Source organism: Amblyomma maculatum, chromosome 1 (genome assembly GCF_055883805.1).
Source record: "Amblyomma maculatum isolate TAMU_Amacu chromosome 1, ASM5588380v1, whole genome shotgun sequence".
NCBI lineage: Eukaryota > Metazoa > Arthropoda > Arachnida > Ixodida > Ixodidae > Amblyomma > Amblyomma maculatum.
In genome coordinates, this window is record NC_139344.1 from 243,198,550 (window position 1) to 243,204,746 (window position 6,197).

Here is a 6,197-nt window from a genome sequence, read left to right on the forward strand (position 1 = left end):
TCTTCACTGTCATCCGTTCTGCTGGCTTGTCCCTTTAACCGGAGAAGTGCCACTTTGCTTTCGACGAGCTCAAATTTCTAGGCCAACTTGTCAGCTCCGATGGCATCCGCCCTGACCCTGACAAGACGATCGCGGTGACGACGTTTCCTACACCAACAGAGAAGCCCTCCATGCGCCAGTTTTTGGGCCTGTGTGCATACTATACGGGCGTTTTGTCGCCATTTTTTTTTTAGGATCGCGGAGCCCTTTACTCGCCTCACCAAGGATGCCGTTCTTTTTGTCTGGGGCCACGAACAACAAGATGCATTCGCAGACCTTCAAAGACGTCTCCAGTCACCGATCTTAGGCAACTTCGACGATAACGCCACCACGGAAGTCCACACAGACGCGAGCAATGTTGGACTTGGCACCGTACTGGTACAGTAGCAGGACGACAATGAGCGCGTCATCGCCTATGCCAGCCGTGCGCTCTCTCGTTACGAAAAGAACTATTCGAAAACGGAAAACGAATGTCTCTTTGTGGTGTGGGCGCTCGCTAAATTCAGACCATACCTTTACGGACGACCGTTCAGGGTCGTCAGTGACCAGCATTCCCTGCGCTGGTTGGCGAACCTCAAGGACCCTTCTGGACGCCTTTCCCGATGGAGTCTGCGGCTTCAAGCGTTCGACGATACTGTGGTATATAAGTCTGGCCAAGAGAACACCGACGCAGACTGTCTCTCGCGCGCACCACTGCCACTCGACATGGCTGATGCTGATCTGGACGACGAGACCTTCCTTGGAGTAGTCACAAAGTCAATCCTTGCTCAAAAGCAGCGTGAAGAACTTGAGCTTCGTCCACTCATTGATTACCTTGAAGGCCGCACGTCACTATATATATACATACATTATAATGACTATGAATCATACACGTATCCTCGATGAGAGGGACATGTATATACTAGTTTCAAGATAATCTCTCTTAACACTAACTCCCATCCTCAACCTTCTGTACGACGCGTGGATTACAGCAAAGAGCAAAGAGACATCCTCGAAAGCGAGGACAGGCACTGTGCCTTAGTACTGAGTCAGGGCGTAATGAGTGCTGGTTACAGTTTGCGGCAAGTGAATTGTCAGCTGCGCAGTGAAAAGCAAACTCACCTCGCGAGCTTCAACAACATGTAGTTCGTCACTCAGCCCCATGATGAAGATGTGCACTCGGCGAGAGTAAAGGGACAAATGCAGCAAGAGTAAAAAAAAACTAAGGGTGCTGTACAACTAGTAATTTCACTTGCGCTTCTACTTGTCAACTTTTCTCGCGCTCCAGCACCTGCACGAAACCACTCTGCATCTTCGAACCAATCTCTTCAGCAGATGACAGCCTCTTTGCGTGAAATATCTCAGTCTCTTTCGAATGGAAGGCAAGTGACGGCGAACTTTAGATTAGTGATGGTTTTCGAAGTCGGGATGTAAGAAGGGTCGATTGCTTTTATAAATCTAACATAATTTCGCAGCAATAAGGCACAACGAACGCTTCTCTATACATGTAGATGCGACCTGTGGTATTGTCGGAGAAAGAACAGCCCCGCCTTGTTGATTTATTTTCTTTATTCATCTCATTCAAAGGAGCAAAGTTAGCGCTCCATAGTGGCAAAAAGTGTCGGCGATCTTGCGGTTCTACCAGCGGCGCTGCTATCGTTAAGGTAGCGCTTCACCGCTTCGCATTAGGCGCCTACAGCGACTACTGCAGAGGGTCCTCGGAAAGTGCGTTGCTGTGTACAGGCCTACCATTATTTCTCACGACCGGTACTTACAAAAACTAACTGGGATGCAGTTGGGCCATCCGCCAAGGTCTCTGAAAACGATGCATTTAATTTAGACAACGATGTCTCACTTTATTGAATGAGGATTGCATAAAAATAAAGTGGGCTCGCCCTGTGAGCTGTGACTCACATCCGAAATTAGAATCTCGTGTAAGACACGCGCAAGATCATAAACTGTGTTGCCTACGTTACTTTATTATGAAAAAACACGTGCAACTGAGTGAAGGAAAACAACAGACATACATGCAGCCTTCGCTGCTCTACTAAACCGTTCTCCGTGGGGTTGGTGCTGACAGTGAGTAGGTAGCGAATTAGTGCCTCGCGAGCTTTCTCTTCCTCTTCTCTTCTTCGTCGCTGAACAAGACTGCATGCCATCTTTCAGAACATTTCACGGACGACGTGTGCCCCATAAGGATTAGATGTGCATGCTTTCCGCGCAGTGCGTCACGGCGGAGCTGCAGTCAGCAATACTGCCCGGCCGCCTCTGCGGTGCCAGCCTGATATGGCTGGGGTCTCGCTTTGCTTACGCAGGGCACGTTCCCAAGAGTCCCACAATCGCAACACGCTCGCAGCCAGTCATGTGGATACGCTCCTGCTTACTGTCTCACTTACATATGCGGAGTATAAAAAAAAAAGCTTTTAGGAAGGCTGTTACATGAAAGCAAGCTGATCCACGCTAGATACTTCGTTGCTTTCAAGTGTTATTTTCGCCATCAGATTAGCATTGTTTTTAAACTTTGCAAATGAAGGTCATTCGGTAGTAGAATTCGGCACATGGTGCAAATATACATTTGACTGTCTGTAGAAAGTTTTATTTGTTGTGTATATTAACGTATTTCGTAAAAGTTCGTTCTTTTCTTTAAAAAAAAAAAATTTCGACGTGCGACACACAGCGGTGTTATCTGTCTGTATGTTGCTAAAAGCGATCATGAGGCGCGAGCGAAATAGCCGAATATACGCAAGCACGACGAATTGAAAATGAAACTGCAGTACATTTTTCTTATGCAATATTGAGCGTGCCTTCTCTGCTTTAAACTTTTTTTTTTTTTTCGCTTTCGGAACGCGAACTTCTCACGGAAGCGCATGCTGGAGAGTTATAATTTTGGAGGTGACAACATAAGATACGATGTCGGAACGCCGCAGTACGATGTAAGGAAGCTACAGGGATCCATTCACTGCATTAATGAACAGTCATTGCCACGATTACGGACATACCAGCACTTTCATGGACTGCAAGTATATAGTTCAGTGCTCTCACAGTAACTGTACAAGGCAGTCGAAAAACTTTGGGGAATACATTCTTCCCGCATAAATATTGACCCCTTCTTGATTGGGGTCTCTAGTTTAGTGGCGAGCATGATTCCCATCTTCTCTAAAGAATGTACTTGTATAACATTTGCAGAGTGCACCATAAGAACAGAAAATCATTTCTGGTTCCTGCAGAGCGGTGATGCGCGTTTAGCTTCCCTCTGTCCGAACCTTTCGAGGTGTCGCCGGCTCACATTGCTTTAGGGCTTAATGTATAGATGCTATCCTAATAATGACGCAGCGCTCGCACGTAGTCCGTGGCTTAAATGCCAGCGCATATAGAACAACAAAATCAGACACGCTTGTTCAAGAATACCTGCTTCATCTCATGTCACTAATTATCTCCTCTGTTGATGATGTAGACGTTACTATGCTATGTTTACAAATTTGAGATGCTTACAAGAAAGAACGAATAAAACTGCGAGCAGAAAGTATTTAACTGGTGGTATGGCTTGGTTTCTAAGATTCAGCATAGAAAGCAACTCAGGCAGTAAGAACAGTGGATCTCTTCGGAAATTTTGAGCACCTGTGGTTCTTCAACGTGCGCAAGCATCGCACAGTACACGGACGTCGAGCTTTTTGAGAAACGAGGTCACCGCGGCTGGGATCTAGCTCGCTTCTCCATGTGTACAGCAGTTCACCTTCCTGCCACTGAGGCACTGTGTCGGGGAGTTTCAGACCAATAAAACTTGGTGTCAGGCACATCACAGCAACCGCAGCGCAAGCACAGGACGTGCTTTGTCCTCGCTAAGTCAGTGTTCGTGAGTCGAACAGCAACTCGGAGATGACATCCGCAAGAAGCTCAGTGGATGAAAGGTGCTACGCCTCGATTTCTGTGGCAACCTTTCGTATAGAGCTCGCGGGACTCTAGATCCGCAGAGCAACAGGTTCTCGCTCGTCTTCAGACCCGCAGCTGGCGCCATTTTTTTCTGCACTTTCTTTTTAAATCGTACAGAATAAACCTCCTATATGCCAGCGTCATTTTATTCCCTATTTGTTCAACACCAAAGGCTACCTTGTGCGAAACCTAACGTCACCTAATATAAACTGAAAGAACTCAGGTTTGTAGCTGCACACATTGACGTGTTTAATGCTTTTACTTCAGGGAACGCAAAACTCAAGCAGTGAGTGACACGAAAGGCGTCAAATGCTTCCTCCTATGCACATTTCTCTTTCGAGATAATATGCTCACCGGCATAGACATATCCCTCCTGATGTACACTAAGAGCAACTGTGTCTATCGTGCAGAGCAACGTGTCGGGTTTCCGTGTTACGTCTGTCTCCTCGGAAGAGCACAGGGGCATACTTTCCGAAATGGAGATTAAAATAAGCTCCTGTCGTCCAGCGACACCGAGTATAACTTCCTCCAATATCAAGCTAAGCTATCTCCTTCTTTCCCAGGCATGAGCAAACACATGGTACACTGTCTAGATATAATGGTGATAATTGGCTCACAGGAAGGGAAAGGCGCAGTATCTGTCACACTTGTTTCTGTGGACACGTGAACCGCGCCGTAAGGGAAGGGAGGAACGTGGGAGTGAAAGTAGAAAGAGAGAAAGAGGAGCTGTAGTGGATGGCTACGAAGTAATTTCGACCACCTGGGAATCTTTAACGTGCGCTGACATAGCACAGCACACGCACACCTCTTCTTTTCGCCTCCATCGAAACACAGCCGCCGGCGGTCGGGATCGAACACGGGTACTCCGGCACAGTAGTCGGGCGTCTTACCACTGCACCACCGCGGCGAGGCTGTCTAGAGCCCTCTGTTTTATTTTTAACACGAGAGCGTTAAAAGGCTCCGTGCTTCAGAAAATTCGGCGTCGACGCTGTCGATGTAGGCAAAAAGGAAAAGTGCCTCTAGCAGGCGGTAGTTGGCAGGTGCCATGGCCAGCCACTGATTGGTCCTCTCGTTTTATGACGTCACGAGACTACATATGACATGGATGAGTTGGCGGGAGCTGTCTACTAAGGTAGCTCCTTTGAGATGGGAGGGTGAAATGGGAAACGAATACTCCGGCACCCTTGGATCGCGAGTCAGGGACGTGGTACTCACGCAAGCACGTTCATGCGGCTTGCTTAAAGTGGGGGCTATTTCTATTTTATTTCATCTTTTTAAAGCCGTTCTTTCGCACCATGCTCTAAGTGTTCCCGCAATTTTTATGTGTCAGTGGTTCAACCCATCTAGTCCAGCGCATGCACACACGTTGTATCGAACATTCGCTGCTGAATTATTGAATGATGGCCCAACAGGCACCGAATTGGAGCGTTCAGTTTTGCGCCATGACGGAGGCCCGGAGACCCGTTTCTGCTGGTTAGAAAATGCGTTCCGAACAAAAAGCGAGTAACTTTTTTGGAGAGTGCGCTGAGGGGATCGTTCACGCTTTCACACAAACACAGCACCAGCAGTGGATGTGATGTCGACGAGCGTGATTGTGTCTGTTCGTGTGTACGCGCTTTCCAGACACTGCCGTGCAGCCTGTCAAGAGTTCAACAACGGATGTCATTTAGGTAGAGGCGTATTTCTTCCGCGACATGGACTGCACGCTTACAAAGGGCTTCACCGCGGCCTTGGTTTTCTTCTAGAGCATCGGATTCCGCCTGCCTATTCAATTTATCGAGGCCCGTCTCAGAGGAAGGGGTTTCAGGGTGTACGGGAAGTGGAGCTTGCGATGGAAGCTTCTCCATGTTTGATCTAGCCCACCCCATGAGGGGATGCACAAAGTTTTTCGCCATGCCTCTTTCGCTATCGCGGTTGTCATTTCCCTCTGAACGAGTCTGAGCTGCTTGCAGCGAATACAGGGTGCTTCGAGCACACTTTGCTGATCTTTCAACTGCGGAAAGCAGTGCTTAAATCGCAAGCAAATAAGGAAATTTCCCCAATTTAATAATAAGCTTCTCCAGCCTCAATTTCCTTGAAGAACGTATAAAAAGTGATTCCGGGATCACCGCAGAATCTGCAGTGGAAAATGGCGAGAGCCTGAGCGTAGCTGCTGTATTGCGCGTCCCTTGTAGAGATCTCACACTACGAAAATTATGATAGCAGCTGCGTCGTTGACGACATTATGTAGCACGCTGCGCATGTGCTTT